At 39.4% G+C, this 17318-nt stretch overlaps 1 protein-coding gene across 4 annotated transcripts in view; it reads right to left on the bottom strand.

The window, feature by feature from the left end:
• LOC139465672 (chitinase-3-like protein 1) overlaps positions 1–16161 on the bottom strand; it is a 48268-nt gene extending 32107 nt beyond the window's left edge. For 2 of the 4 annotated variants that reach the window (XM_071247423.1, XM_071247425.1), the window contains exon 1: positions 1445–1625. The gene's annotated coding sequence lies outside the window, so the exon portion shown is untranslated. Of the gene's footprint in view, positions 1–1444; positions 1626–16111 lie in introns of those variants that run through there. The other 2 variants (XM_071247428.1, XM_071247424.1) reach the window with 2 other exon arrangements.
• Between the last annotated feature and the right edge of the window lie 1157 nt (positions 16162–17318).

The raw sequence follows: 17318 nt of genomic DNA, 5'->3' as shown, positions 1-17318 counted from the left end.
CAATACCTTCAAGTACTATATCACTTTACAGCAGTACCTGGGACTCTGGACCGGTATTTATCTACAAAATTTATGAAATAATGTGTACATCTAAAATTCAGTGAGCCTCAAAACATTTTTTAAGTTATCCCAACTTCAGGAAAATGTTAGAGATATCAATCTGGTGATAAGTCCTGGCGGCAAACCAACTGATCTTCTTTTTTAACTATGACATTTACATAATATAACCTCAGTTCCATTCGTTACGTACACGTTGCAGTTAAACCGTAAAATGTTAGTTGCGTTAGCTCGGTATAATATAGTTATTAAATTATCGTCTCATTGTTCAACCATATAGAATTATTCTCTAAACATCCCCGTTAAACGTACGACAAGACATACACTTTGCAGCCTGCCTCTCTATAGAAGGATTCTCGTGCAGAAACGCACAATTGAGTTTCAGAAGCTACTTCAATGTCGTTGTACGTGTTTTAATCCCGCCCAGAAACTGACACTAACCTCATCGTTGATTTATGCCTGTGTCTAAAAATTCCAACTGTGCATCGTGGTTCGACTGTCTCACGGGGGAATACAAACGCCCTGTTGCGTTTTTCAAACACGGATATCTGAAAATGGTGTTTATCTCTACGCTCGTACACTCAGTTAATCCCACCCCTCACTTGATAATGGACAGGTCCAAACTCCATAATACTTGAGACAAAAACCTCAACACAATTCAATCTTGAAATTAAGCCAAATAATTTTAAATACTCTGCTGGGGAGCAGCTTACACGGGCTAGTCTACCGTGTTTCTGAAGGGGTCAGCCTATTACTCCTCTAATCACTGGCGCATAACTTTATTTGGATACCACTGTAGGCGAAACAACTGTAGACGAAGGTGGGCGTTAGTAAATCAATATTACACTGGGTGTAAGAATTTAAAATCAATATTCCAGGACACGGTAATAATATATCCCTTACAAGTAAATGTTCACTTTCCAACCAGGAAGCAATATTTACATGTGTGACGACATTAAATAAAAAAACACTTGTATTCATGCAATACAAATCCAATAGAATCCCGGGATTATACTTACGTAAGACATATATAAGTGAGTGAGTGAGTGTGGTTTTACACGCTTTTAGCAATATTCCAGCCAAATCACGGCGGGGGACACCAGAAATTGGCTTCACATACTGTGCCCATGTAGGGAATCGAACCCGGGTCTTCGGCGTCACGAGCGAACGCTTAAACCACTAGGCTATCCCACCGCCCCGAGAACTTTACTAAAACAATAATGATAATAAAGAAATCATCATTTCAAAACAGAAACCATTCTTTTTTAAATAAGAAAACACGCTACTCTCTCTGGTCAGATAATGCAAGGTATTGTAATTCCCCAAGATGTTATTTTTGAAATTTCTAAAAGAACACCAATGTTCCGTCAAAAAAGTCCAAATTTACCTGCAATCGAATCTCAATCACGTTCGAGTACTCCAACCGGTATCCACAAACGTTATGTTTATATCACAGACCCAGGCACGTCATGCAGCGTACATACTGACCACTCAGAAGTATAGATACAGAAACACATGCGCCAGCTTTCATCCACAAGTTGTCTCCGCGTGTAACGTTGTTCAACGTACGCCCCGGTCTCACTGCTTGTGATCCGTGGATAACCTGTCCTCGGGCTAAAGCCGGGCGTTGTTAAAGAATTGAGTCATAGCTGCATGCCGTTTACTGAATTGGGTGGTTATTGCCGTTATAAAAGTGCATTTATGTCGACACAAGACAATTTATGGGTTTTAATTGCCCCGAGTGACGTGTAAAAAGTAACTTTGACGCGAGATAATTAAACAAATGTTGTAGTGGACTATATGACCTGTTTGGTAGAACAAGTGAATGATTATTGTCCTGCTTCCGTCTGCGCTCCCGTCACGATCCCATGTCACATTTTGTAATCACTGCAACAGGATAGTAACGGGTTCAGGAAATCACGAACATGATAAATGTGTATATATGAGTACAGCACCCCTTGTGGATTGTGGATTGAATTTGTCCCTAGCAACCTATGCTGGTTGTAAGATACGTCTGAAGGCGTACACCCACCCCCCACCCCCCACCCCCCCGACGACGTGGATCGATGTTCATGATATCAATCACTGGCTTGTCTGGTACATATTTCAACGCACAGGTGGATCGTAATATAGGTGGAATATTTCTGAGTACAAGCACAACATTTCTTATACACACACACACACACACACACATACGCATACGCACACACACACGCACGCACACAATCAAACAAACACACACACACACTCGTGGGAGTTTTGAATTAGTCTTTAGCATCCCCTAAACAACAACACCTAGGGGCGAATGGTGATTAAATGTATACAGTTGTACTTTAATAAGTCTATGTTAAAGAACATGCTTTTTGCGGAAAGCGAGACTGCACTCACTGACTCACTCACTCACTCACTCACTCATCCAAAACATCAACAACGTCAAATCTGCTCAACCACCCTCTCGTTGCAGATGCCATCGGTCTCTCGCCAGCCAGACACGGATAAGGTTCACATGTGGTGAAACGGCTGAATTGTTACCTCCGGCTAAACATTAAACTTAGTCGGCGTCTTGCAAGTCACCGTGTCAAAGCTCACTATCATCAGTCAGTGACTATAAAGTAAATCACTAAGCATAATGATACGTATATAATAAGTATAAATGGGAACAATTGCCGCGCGGTTAGTAACATTTATGCAATTATTTATTCGCACTAATGCCCTGTCTTGCGGGTGGCAATAATGTTATATGGGATCTGGTATTTGAACAGGAATAATGTAGGAAAGTATAAGCCTCACAAAGAGGAAGGATGAGTGGAGCTATTCAACCAGGAGCCCAATCCTTATTTCGCCCACCTTCCAACAAACCACATACACATATTAAACTGCATCACTGACCCGAAAAAGGGATATTTATATCACCCGATTTGTTGTTTTTCTCGTCAAAGGTTTATCTAATTGCTATAAATATGAACATTGTTGTAGGTAACCTGCTGTAACACAAAATATATACATGTTATTTTGAGCTTTTAAGTATTGCGCAAAATTATGAAAATATTTAATAGTTATTTTCACACCATACCTTCATGTGCCGCCGTAGCTGAGGTTGACAATTACACATTCTCAAATCAAACGATGCGGGCGACACATGTTTTCGGAAAAAAATGAAATTATTCATTTGTCAATAAATGTAAAAAATAGTTCTGTCTATCCCAAGTGGAAATTATTTCAAATGTTGGTTCAAGATAATGAATAGTTGATAAACAACTCTCCATTCCTGAAAAATAATGGAGCGTTCAAATAATAGAATGACGTCACAGATGTGTTTTAATTTTGAATAACGTCAACCACCCCGCCTTTTTCAAGTCAATATATGTAAACCCATGTTATATTTTGAAACAATAACAATGAATTTGGTAGACAGTGTCTGTAGAACTTACATGTGTACCGTTCTCCAAAGTATCCAAACACATCAGTTCACCACCCCTCTCCAATTTGTCTCTGTAAACCCTTTTTTGTAATTACTCCGTCTAAGTTTGAAACGATGTCCATGAATTCAGAAGACGGTACTTTTGCAACACTCGGGCGACCATTACACGTGAATATTTTAAGATAAATACAGTAAGTGACCAAATGCTGGGTACGCCGTTGCCATAAAAAAACAGCTATATCTCGGTAATAAAGCTGTATCTCGAACGCTTTAACCACAATATCACAGCAACACAGCTGTATCATGGCAACACAGCTGTATCACGGCAACAATCGTATCCCAATTACTAGGATCGATGCTCATGATGTCAGTCACTGGATTGTCTGGTTCAGTCTTGATTATTTACAGACCGCAGACTTTTTGCTGTCATATAGAGTGTGACGTTAAACAACAACAAACAGTCTCATCTAAAAGCTGTTAATATCGCTGGTCTGTCTTCCATGAACTCTCCATGGACATCGTGCCCACAGGCCCTCATTGGGTAGCATCTTACAACTATGGGTAACCCGTCCTCATTGGGTAGCATCTTACAACTGTGGGTAACCCGTCCTCATTGGGTAGCATCTTACAACTATGAGTAACCGGTCCTCATTTGGTAGCATCTTACAACTATGGGTAACCGGTCCTCATTGGGTAGCATCTTACAACTATGGGTAACCCGTCCTCATTGGGTAGCATCTTACAACTATGGGTAACCGGTCCTCATTGGGTAGCATCTTACAACTGTGGGTAACCCGTCCTCATTGGGTAGCATCTTACAACTATGGGTAATCGGTCCTCATTTGGTAGCATCTTACAACTATGGGTAACCGGTTCTCATTAGGTAGCATCTTACAACTATGGGTAACCCGTCCTCATTGGGTAGCATCTTACAACTATGGGTAACCGGTCCTCATTGGGTAGCATCTTACAACTATTGGTAACCGGTCTTTATTGGGTAGCATCTTACAACTGTGGGTAACCGGTTCTCATTAGGTAGCATCTTACAACTATGGGTAACCGGTCCTCATTAGGTAGCATCTTACAACTATGGGTAACCGGTCCTCATTAGGTAGCATCTTACAACTATGGGTAACCGGTTCTCATTAGGTAGCATCTTACAACTATGGGTAACCGGTCCTCATTAGGTATAATCTTACAACTGTGGGTAACCGGTTCTCATTAGGTAGCATCTTACAACTATGGGTAACCGGTTCTCATTAGGTAGCATCTTACAACTATGGGTAACCGGTTCTCATTAGGTAGCATCTTACAACTGTGGCTAACCAGTCCTCATTAGGTAGCATCTTACAACTATGGGTAATCGGTTCTCATTATGTAGTATCTTACAACTATGGGTAACCGGTCCTCATTGGGGAGCATCTTACAACTGTGGGTAACTGGGGAATTATCCTCTCTAGAATCTCCAAAAGAACAATCTATGTTGCACCCCAGTGTGAACTCCTTGTGTCTAAAAGGCCCACCCAGACTATTGACCCTGATGTCTGGTCCATCAGTCACCACCGGTGGAGCTACTGTGTGGATAATTGTGTCGAAAGCTCTCTTGATCTCACTGCCAATTAGTCAGACGCCTTCATGTACAGCGCAACCAACACAAGATCACCTTCATGCTCAGTGAGGGCTGCTAAGTGGGAGTATTCAGCCCTCGCTGTGCGTTACTGCCAATTAGGTGTGTCAGGTTCTCTCTTGATTTATTCTTAAAAACATAATGCGAGTCTAAGTCCTTGTTCAGGGCTGGTAAATATATTTCTCGGCCCTTATTGTGGGTAAATAATTTATTATTACACACTTGACAGGTAACACTTACAAGAAAGGTATGTGTCTGTCATTATTACGGACAGTTTAAACAGGTTTTGAGTAACCACAAGAAGTGCAGTTTAAACCACTTCGTCCCATAGCGTAAATTGCTGAGTTTACTCAGTACAGCAAAAATGGCTGTATTGACATGGACAGTCAGCAAGTCCACTTGTAGCAATATTGGCTTATCGATTTACCCAATGTCGCGATCCCTTATAGCATCAGAGGCACATTGAACCAGAATCCTTTTTTTTATGGAGGGCGATATATTTTAATACAGTTGGGAATTAACGTAATATATTTCGTTACGGCTAATCAAAGCATTTGTTCAAATACCCTTTTTTGCCATGTTCAGAAATGATTATGTAGGGTTTCAGGGTTTAGGGCGGCTTGTGTGAGTGTGTGTGTGTGCGTGGTGACGGGTGGGGGTGGTGGGTGGGGGTGGTGGGTGGGGGGCGTTAAACAACAACAAAAAACACAATACGTATGTTCTGACCTTATTTGAGACATTTGAGACACAAATAAGGGCCCACTATGGCATCATAGCCGTGTAACCAATTGCGAGCTCTATTATTGTCTCTTACTTGAGGTAATGAGTGAGTAGTGTTTAACACCACTTTATACAGTATTCCAGTTATATCGCATATCCAGCTTAGTGTGGGGGGAAAGCCCGAAGTGATAGAGGTCTCACACGTTTACCACTCCGGTTAAACCCACGAGCACGGGTATGGTGCTGACAAACCTAGAAAGATACAACCAATTCAATTATAGACTCAATTACTTACAGACTGTCGAGACAAAACTTAAATAGAATACACCTGCGTGCGGGGTAAAATGACAAATACACCTCGCGCACACTATGGCTGAGGCTGATATAACCATAGAATGAATGAACAATATTTAAGACGTTCATTACTTGTCCAACGGGGGCGGTCGGGTAGCCTACTGGTTAAAGCGTTCGCTCGTCAGGCCGAAGACCCTGGTTCGGTTCCCGATTTGGGTACTATGTGTGAAGCCCATTCCTGGTGTCCCCAGTCGTGATGTTGCTGGAATATTGCTAAAAGCGGCGTAAAACAATACTAACTCACTTACTACTTGTCCAACGGAATCAATAATATACAAGGACAACCAAAAAAGCAGCAGAGTGATTCTACATAATTTAAAGCCGAATTCAGCAATTTTGATAACTGATACACAACTGGCATAACTCTTCAATTCCGCCGTCATCTAAATAATTATCCCTCGTTTAATAATTATTACAATTACCTCTAACCAAGATTACCAAACACAAATAACTATGGTCAACACAAGGAATACAATTGGTGCATTGAATGCTAGTATTTAATTTATGATGTAAAATACAAGCGTCTTCAACCTCATTGGCCTCCAGTGTTTGCTTCGTGCCCACAAGCCTACTTGTAAATAGTAAGCTCAAACACACGACAGTAGAAATTGAAACATTATGTGAATTACAAAAAGGCGTGATCTGAGGAGCGTTTCCTACTTGGACGAGGGTGTTTCAATATTTTGACTGACACACCACATAATGTGAATGTCCAACGTGCGCCATTCTTTATAAAGATACAACTTAATCTAAAAAACTTTGTCTAAAAGACATTCCTATGTCATATTATACTTTTTCAGTTTGATCGTCTTGACTAAAACATCTTTCATTAAAAATATAAAATTATTGTTTGTTTTACGCGACATGGGAACCGCAAATAAAATCACAGCTTTATGAAAGATAAAAATGCTAGGTGAGCTGTTCGCGAGATTGGACTTGTGTGAAGTTTGACACCTTTCTTTGTAAAGGGATTCTCTTATTTGCCCCGATTTGGTCGGAATGGAAACAACTGCCTCAATGCAAACTTGTATCTTATACTCTCCTGAATCGTCTCAGAGCCCTTTGTGGATTTTTTCCCCTTGACGTTATGGTATGTGTACCAAGTTGCTTTGTGTGTTTTAGGGGACAATGAATTTTGATAATACACGTTCGGTCGCCATAATGATAGACACTCCTTGTGAAACAGCTGAATATATTTTATCATTTCATGAATGAGTGAGTGAACACTGTTAACGTTGCATCAACAAGTTTGCAGAAATGCGCAAGGAAAAACATTTATCGAACCCACTGCATAAACAATAAAATTCTCAAATATACGCTGTTACGGTTAATAGTAAAACTAACGTTTTCTTAAATATAATTGTTAGCATTATACTGACCAAAATTGTCAGGGATCATGAATATTTTAGGGCATGTTTTTTGTAGTGAAGACTAAGTACACAGTTTCATAAAATTATCCCTCGAAATATTCATGATCCCTAACGTTTTTATGTTCAGTAAATTTACACAATGAAAACAAAAAACTTCCGAATGCGTATTACAAATTATAGGATTTCAATATAGTAAAAAAACGGGCAACTAACAACCAACGGCAATATCATATAATAGGTTGAAGATCACAGAATAATAAATTAAAAGTTACGAACGTGTATAGAGATGAAAACTGTGATATAATGCACGTGACTGTTGACATCACTGCATGTTTAAAAAATGTATTTTAAATATTCAACATGTGGCGTGTAATTATATGTTTTAAAACCTTGTCGATATTGTATTGTGTTTATGGTCATACAAATGCACTGAATGGCCTACATATACACCAAGGTCAGTAATAAACGTAAGCTTGCCTGGTCTATTCCTGACTGTGAGGTTTCCGCACAATGTAACGTAAATGTGCTGTAGCTATTGATCCTATTTAGCATCCCGGTGTTTTACAGTACCGAAAGCGGCGACGTAACCCTGTGAGAATCCGCTGCGGATGGACCATGACAGACGATACAGTGGTGCTTTGTCTTAATAGGGTTTTTCCTAAGGCTAAAAAAACATCAGGTAGCTTAGTAACTTCAAAACCCAATAACAGGTGGCGAGATATGGGGTTTGCAGGAAAAAAACATTCAATGACTTTGAGACGTCCATAGTATGCGTTTGAATTATTTGATCCGATGTTTGAGAAAGAGGCATGTCGAATGTGGCGGGAATACTATATGAAACGATTGCCAAAAAAATGAAAAAGAAATAGAATGGTTTCATTAGATTTCCTCGAGAGCCGAAATGCTACCAATTTGATCGTACCTTTAGTTAAACTTGGGTAATCTCCCAAAGCGGTCTTTTTCTTGTGTTTGAAGTTTTTTTTAAATCTGGTGATCGATTAACAAACATTGTAATAAGCCCGAGAGGCAATATTGGAGTTTGGATCAGGTTCATTTGAACATTCGCTTCACAGACTTCGGATGGGATCAGCACATGCTCTGAAGAATCTGTGGTTTGGTAATTTGAATCTCTGGAAAATCAGGCCATGTATTAAAGACGTTTGAGGTAGACCTCGAAGGAAACGCCCACTGAGTGGAATCATATTATATGTAAAATAGTTAATTCAATTACATAATCATTTTCATCACTGATAAAACAGCAATTCAGAAAATATGTTGACTGATTAATTGTGTTAACCATCGTATCTGTTTCCGTAGTTGGTAGGATTTTACAGATTTCTAGTTCATGTTAACGTTCCCGAAAACGGTTTATGGAAGTGATAACCTCACCTCATACAAATGGCATTGTATCCGTAATACATAATTCTTGGTTTGTTTGTTGTTAAACGCCGCAGTCAGCAATGATATGTGACGGGTAATACCTAATTGTTTGTTTGTTTGTTGTTTAACGCCACACTCAGCAATATTACAGGAAATGACCGGTAATACATAATTGGATGAATAGAAAGTATAGTACACGGTGTAAATTGGGGATACCTTTGCGTCTTTCTCACCTGCAGACAACAGATGATAATCTTCTGTTGTATCATAAAACACACATTCGCACATGTCGATATGTAACTAGATGTATGTAAAACTAACCTAACGACATACACCGTCTCTGAACAAATCCTCACATAATGATAATCCGCTACTGTACTATAAAACACACATCTGCACATACGTCATGACACACATAAAAACCTGATGGTACGGCTCAATGTGTATGGTCAATATGTAATTATTATATAAATCTCAGAGTATAGCCTGTAGACGCTGAAGATCGATTAATGACTGTATGTAGAGGTCTCCTATCGAAACACACATTATCTCTGAACAAACCCTCATAGAATGAGGTCAAGTGTTTGAGAGTACACGTTCATTATTATGTAAACACGACCAAAATGACCAACATACTGAAACACCACCACCCAAAGAGTTAAAAACAGTATACCGCACCTACCGCGTGATGCTTGCAAACACGTCACCCATGATAACCATAGAACGCGTTGTGTCTGTACAACGAGTACGGGACAACTTGAAGGTGTGGTTTTCGGGAACTTGGAGTCAAAAGAGAGAGACAAGGTAGTCTTTGTTTGGGGATTTTAGCCAGCGTGGACGCTTGATGGTGGAATCGATACGACGATGTTGACACGAGACAAGCGTCCAATTCTAGCCTTGATTTTCAAATCAAATAAACACACACTGGGTTTGCCATAGATGCATGGAGGAATACTAGCAATGTGAGCGGTAAAAAGTCGAGACTCCGGGCTCCAATATTGGTCGTAACGGTGTAATTGTATCGTAATGTTGATTGACTTGCAGTCTGGAATCACTGTGCAGTTTGAGAGACAAATGAGAAACATGTAGACTGTCATTGCTATCTGCATAGTTCATTTGCAAGTCATCGATCTCGCCTAAAAGAATAAATAGTTTGAGCTTCAAACTTTGAAACACCGGGTGAAATTACGATGTTCCAACTTCCTAGAAGTCTTGGACGAGGAATTGTTGCCATGTCGAGGACTAATTGTCTACATATTGTAAAAAGACGTAGTTCCAAGGTTAAATAATCGTTCTGTCTGAACTAAAAAGCCTCATTAATGTTGTATATATAGCCTACTGACGTATTTGCGTCAGATAATATTAAGCAATTAAACATTTAAACCAAATATGTTAAATCCAAGAAAACGTAACTCGTAAAGAATAAAGAAAAGATATAGCTGATAACTAAGTATATTACTGGAAACGATTATTATCACTATTAATAACTTTGCATTGAATGAAGCTTGAAAAACATGCATTAACGCTTCACATTCATATCACTGAATGCTGATTTCAAAACAAACGGGGGGGGGGGGCACGGGTGGCCCAGTCGTCTAAGGCGCCGCGATTCGCTGTGCAGAGTTGCGTACCTTGGGCACGCCAGAAACCTATGATTGTGGGTTCGAATCCCGGTTCGCCCCAATTATGTTTTTTAGGTTTGTCAGCACCATACCCGTGCTCGTGGGTTTCACCGAAGTGGTAAACGTCTTAGACCTACATCACTTCGAGCTTTCCTCCCACATTAAGCTGACACGCCGTGTTATAACTGGACTACTGTTAAAAGCGGCGTTAATCATAACTCACTCACTCACTCAAAACAAACGGAATAATATATAGTTACATAGATGTTGGGAATGGAACCCAGGCTATGTGCACATGAAATAACAAGCCAAGTTACCAACGGACTACCCAACCGACCTATAACATCCTGAAGTTAGAACTATGTTTCCACAGATACGTGTGATTCATTCATACAATTTCACTTCTGTTTCACGTCCAATAAAATCTGTTTCGGCAGATAATCGAGACAGATTATTCTCTGGCGTTGACGTTTTATATTTCCGTAGTAGAGAGTGGGTTTACTGGACGTGTACTTATCTCCTGTTGTAGTCGAGTTATATTCTTGAGTGGTAATGACAGGCGATGTCTCTGCAAAACATTCTCGGCTGCAAGTCAAGTGATGACCGCTAATCTCGGGACACTAAACAACACAACGCCACTAGGAAATACGTATGGATTTCTGATAATTGCCTTGGAATTGCTGGAATTTTTCTAGTTTCCACAAGCTACCCTTCTAAGTCAACACTTCGGTTTAGAAATCATAAACCTGAGTGTATTCCAGACAATATGACAGTGGGAATGTCCAGATTACAAATGTGGAACTTAAAAGGATCTAACCACTGTTACACTGAAACATCAGTTGTGATTTCGCGAAGGTGAAGTAAATACTGTAGACATTGTCAGTCCTGTCAACAAACACAGTGTCCCTTTGTGACTCTGTAAACTTGGCTTTAGGATTACTGGCCAGAGATCAATGCAGTGAGGACATGTGTCTATGGGCTGACAGTATGACAAGCTGGACATGGGTTGGCGTAACTGCAGGTCTCCTACATTTAATGTAACTAGGCTACCAAGGTCACATGGGAAGATACATAACGTACACTTGTGTGATGGGCATTCCTTAGAAGTTGACGGATGACAAAAGTAGACACAATTTTTGGTAACAACTTCTTTACTTACTGTAAAGACGGGGTTTCGGTATAGATCCTTATACCGTTGTCAAGTAAGACTCAGTGATGAACATGGTAAAGAATATATCTAGAAGGTGGAGGATTAACAGCTATATGTACATGACGGCGTTCTAAATAATCGAGACCTAAACAGACAATCCAGTGATAAAACATCATGAGTATCCATCTACGAATTGGGATACGATGACATGCATCAACCAATTCACCGACTTCCGATCGCCTCTTACAAGCATGGGTTTTTATCCGGATCTTCACGAGTATACACACCGACAAAGTGTAAACTTTTAACTAAAATATGTGTTCCTTACGCAGACAAACAGTTGCATACAGGTATTTTACAATCGTGAGATTAACTATATACATGTACACTGACTGGTTTACCTTTAACTATAAAGTCAGTTCTGAGTGACTATGAAAATGTACGGAATATAAACTAGACAAATGACGATTGAATTTCCTCAACTGAGGCCAACGTTGTGAATATCTCACAGGAAAGCAGTGATATGGAGGGCCCTCAAAATGAAACTTGTTTAAGTCACTGTCCATTCAACAAAGTGTACCTATGTAGCTACATGGACACATCTACAGACAATCCTTATTAAGGAACTATTTTGTAGGTCCATTCAGGCAATGACATAGTATAACCATGTGATAGTTTTAAAATGGACACCTACCTTCCAATGCTAGCACTCTTATCAAAGGCGTGTGCTCTTTTACGCGTGTGATACGACACTATTAGTTTCAACATTTCAGACATGTTGTTACGAAAAGTCGATGGCAAATGCAAACATTTATCACACAAGCAACGCTCTACAAGTAGCCGGGAGAATTAAGCTGTACCTGTTTCTACAAATGGGCGACGAGGTCCTTCACAATGGCCTAACGGGATAACCCGCGGTAACTTTATTTGATGTTCCTAAGACCACTGATCCTATACCCTGTCGGCAAGTTGTACGCACGCGTATGCCAAAAGTTGCTTTCTATATCCTCAGATTACCAGATTTAACGTTTGTTCCATATTGAGTTTTAAAAAACGGCGAGTTTCTGCTGTGAGATTCTGATGGTTTTCACTTTCTGTGAATGCAGTGTACAAATTATAATCTTAATGTATGAAAACTGTTCTTCACGTGCTTATAAGTATATGTATAACAAACGTGTGCACTTCGCCGATGTTTTTAAAAGATAACATAATACAAAGTAGTCTAAAAGAATGTTAAAAATAGAATATCAGTTTTAATAAATCAAATTTCATATCTTTCTCAAAGCATGACATTTTCAGGGTGCACAAGCAAGCGTCTAAATGAGAATTTGTGTATTCTAGAAACCTTTTGACCGACTTCAATCCTGAAAAACTAACACAAGCAATTTATCCATTTCAGACTTAGAAATAACCTCCGTGGTCGGTGATAATCTCGGCTCCGCCTGTGCCCATTTATGACTTGCGACTCTTAGGCTGTTTCTTGAGTAAATCTTGAAGCATTCTCCGCCTAAACCATCTGTTGAGCACTGAATGTGACAGGTTGCAGACGCAAGCTGTCGTTTAAACATGGAAATCAACAAGTAGACAACCGTTTGATCGGATAAATCTTAGAGTATAATGAAAAAATGACGAAAATGCTGTTTAATGCGGATAAGGATAGCATGGCTTCAGAGAGCTCTTGCTCTTGAGGGCATGGTAACCATTTGGCAATGTGTCAGTCAAAATTAGATATCTCTGTGAAAATTTCAATGTCTGTAAGGTGTTTTGTTTTTAGGTGTTTATTGACACACTGTTGCAATTATTTTTTTAATCAAACTGTATGTATATGATAAGTATAGAAAATAACAAATATCACATTACAAGTAGATAAATATTTTTGAAAGGTTTAAGCCGATATTTCCCATAACGGTAATTTAACCACACAGAGGTATTGGTGTGGGGATTGTTTTTTGTTTTAGAAAACGATAAAGCATTTACTCCAAGTGAAAGTCGGCTTTAACTTGTAGCTTCAACGGCTATAACTTGTACTTTCAATTTCGCAACATCATAAAGTACAGTACGTGTATGAATTACCTGAGTTTGTTGAAGTTCATAAATCATTGTACGTGTATGTATCTTGTTACTGTTACTGCCTCATGCACTGTACTGACTTTTTATGAATGTATGATTATTTTGTTCAGGTCGCAAAATAGCTGAGATATTGCCGACGCGATGTCAAATCTGAACAAACTTTCTCGCCATAAATATATAACTTACGTTTTCTCTGGTTGTTGTATGCATACTCCTGGTGATATTTTCACAATAACACTGTCGTAAAAGGAGAACATATTGTCAGGAAAATACCCATGTGCGTAGGTTTCAAAGAAGTGGTAAGCAAAGTCTACGACTTACATCTACAATTAAGCCTATACGCTGCAGTGATGGTATGCCTGAAATACTGGCAACATAAAACTTGACACTTATCCGCTCAATTTTCAGCCGACCCGTGAAGATCCGGGTTAGAATAGGTCTTCACCAACCCAGGCGACTAACGGGATCGGATGGTCAGGCTCGCTGACTTGGTTGATGCATGTCATCGTATACCAATTGCGTGGATCGATGCTCATGACGTCAATCACTGGATTGTCTGGTCCAGACTCAATTATTTGGACCTCCGTCATGTAGTTGGAATATTGCTGAGTGCAGCGTTAAACAACAAACAAACAACGTTCAACTATAATGCAACACATTACATGCGTAAGAATTATATAACATTCATTTTACACAAAAACGTAATCGTGCAAGTTGGAAATCATTTTATCACTACCAACCGTACCTAACATAGAGACCTCTTTCATCCTATATTTAATTTAATGACTTGGAATTTTTTAGGTCAGCTTGGCAGTCAGTATTTCGGTTTGTCTTAACTTGCGAGAAGAGCACAATATGGCGCAGTAACGTCTAACACCTTGGTGGAATCCTCCGCCTGCCAAACCAAGTTTACTGTCGAGGTGAATCTAGTATCCGAACCTGAGATCTGCCAGCTCAAGCACCTCGTCGCAGAGAACTGCTACGTCTTTAGCAACCAGACCACTTATGTACCCATCTTTGCATTAAAATGATCGATTTTGAAAGAACATTTTCTCTCAAAGACAGATATAAAAGGACCAGCTAATGCACAATCACATGGTATTATGTATTAGATTTTACATGTTCGTATGTCTACGTGTTGGAGGTAACAATAGCTGTTATTGCTTTTATGTGGGTATATTAAGATTTATGAAAATAGTTTTTTATAAAGGTAACATAATGTCTCGTATGTCTCTTTGGCATCATGCAGAACAATATTTTGTCCCATTGTTTAACCCAATTATTGCTAAGCTTTGGATCGGACTGAACCAACTCTTGGCGAGCTTCAGCAATATGTCTCAACCGGGCGAACACACAATGCAGACCCCTCGCTGCTGTTGTTATGCCAAATGCGTAAATGAGAATGAGTCTTCCAGGTGTGAAAGGTGTTGGCTGAAACGACCCCTTGCCAAAACGGCCTCATATTTCGCTGGCGGAAACGACCCAAAATTTGCAAAATGTGTGCATACAGAGTAGTCATTGTATTCGACGGGAATTCGGTGGTTTGTTCTTTTTAATTCCACGACGAGAACCCAGGTTCCTAATTCCCCATGGATACAATGCGTGAAGCCTATTCTTAATATAGTTTCGTATATTTTCATTAATCTATCAGCATGTATTTTTTTATAAAGCGACGGTTAAGGACAAAACCTACATAATACATATCAGACCGTAACTAGCATATGAAATTAGAACCAGCGACCCCCTAATACCAAACGTAAAATATAATAAATTTGGACAACTTATCTGATGCAACCAAGGATACTGATAATGATGCTTCACATGAAAATGACGTAGCCCATGATCCACGTATCAACCTCAATAAATAACCCATTGACGTCCACAACGATGTGACACAGTTCATTTTAAACCGAAATCACAAAACGACATAATTTCATTGATGTGCGTACTTGCCCATTGTGATAACCGGAATGAATAATCCACAAAAAAACAGTCACGGTCCTTACACAATATATACTTCACTCAAAGAGCTGTTACACACAATCAACGCAGTGAATATTTTATACCAACCAGCAAAAGATAACACAATTCTTTATAAACCAGCCACACATGAATGGAATATTAAGCTCATGAACAGGTGTACTGAAGTGCTAAAAGTGAGATCCATGTGTTAAGATGACACTGCCAACCCAGATATGTCAAATAAACCAACTTGATATGAACATCATAAACTTACTGACTCAAACTAACTATGAACTCATTAAATAAGACCAGTATGTTGTTAATTGAGTTCAAAAGCAAATCAAATAGCAATTACACACATGGGCACGATGTACTTACTTGTTCACTGCGACAATCGTAGAGGTATAAATCCAGCACAGGTGGTGCTGTTGTGCCTCTCGCTCTGACTGGCTGCGGTGAGACAGAGATCCTTGTATCTAAATAATTGTGTCGCTACAATGCTGTTGAGATCCGCTTTCTGTTTGGAAATTCCTACAGCATTAGGCGCGGTAAGCGAATGCGACTTCGCCGATAAGCAAGAAACTTACGACAGCAACTATTTAATCTTGAATAGACGCTGGAAAATACATTCAAAGCGACGCTTTGTTAACATACATGTACATATTTGAAGTTACTTACATGAAATAGCCTTGAGGATGCAGGTAATCTAAGCACACACAGATAGAGTTCACATGCATGTTACGCCTTACGGTTGTTTACAAGTTAATATTTATTTAGCTGTGAGTATGGGTTCGTATAAGTGTGCTTAATAAAAGCACAATGTATATTGTAATTGGCTGATCATGTCAGTTAGTATGCATCAATACAAAGACCAAAGCCTTTAGAGTTTTAGAAAGTTATCGCTATCAACATAAAGCTCGTTTATATGACCCTAAATTGCTTGTGAAAATACTTTCTGTATAAACATACATCAGGTAGCATTAGTAAAATTATCCCCCGTTTAAACAACCATAATGGCACTAGTAAAAGAATGGTAACAGTTTTAAAAGTTCATTTTTGACTATCAGCGTGAAGACATAACTCGCTCATCAGTGAAGTAGAAGAAAAACAGACGCCTTCCAAGGCTTCCATATAATTTCGGGGCTGGTCTCGCCTTGGGGCTGTCTCATGACAAATAGACAGACAGTCAGATACTCTAGTATACAGAAGTGACAAGAGCATACATTGTGAGAAGTTTATGGGATGGCTTCTGAGAGAGAACAACATCAGTGGTACATGGGTGTGGAATTTCCATGTGGAGAGTGTTTCGGTGTATATGATGCCGAATGTATATATGTTATGTATTCATATGACCAAACGATCGTCGGAAGCATACAAGCAGACAAATTATTATCTCATATTCGCATGACCTCCAGACATCATGATATTGACATGGGTCATTGATTCGGTCATGGCTTTAATACACTCTCTTTTCTCTAAAATGACCGAAGGAGCGGTTCTGGGGACACACAACCTGTGAACAGTTTTTAATCCTGTTTTGTTTTATCAAACCTGAATTATGTCTTGACAGTATTTTCTTATGTTT

The sequence above is a fragment of the Haliotis cracherodii genome, unplaced genomic scaffold, assembly GCF_022045235.1.
Source record: "Haliotis cracherodii isolate W230 unplaced genomic scaffold, xgHalCrac1.p SCAF_18, whole genome shotgun sequence".
Taxonomy (NCBI): Eukaryota; Metazoa; Mollusca; class Gastropoda; order Lepetellida; family Haliotidae; genus Haliotis; species Haliotis cracherodii.
Note: the sequence above shows the minus strand (reverse complement) of the source record. Positions and strands in the feature narration are given on the sequence as shown.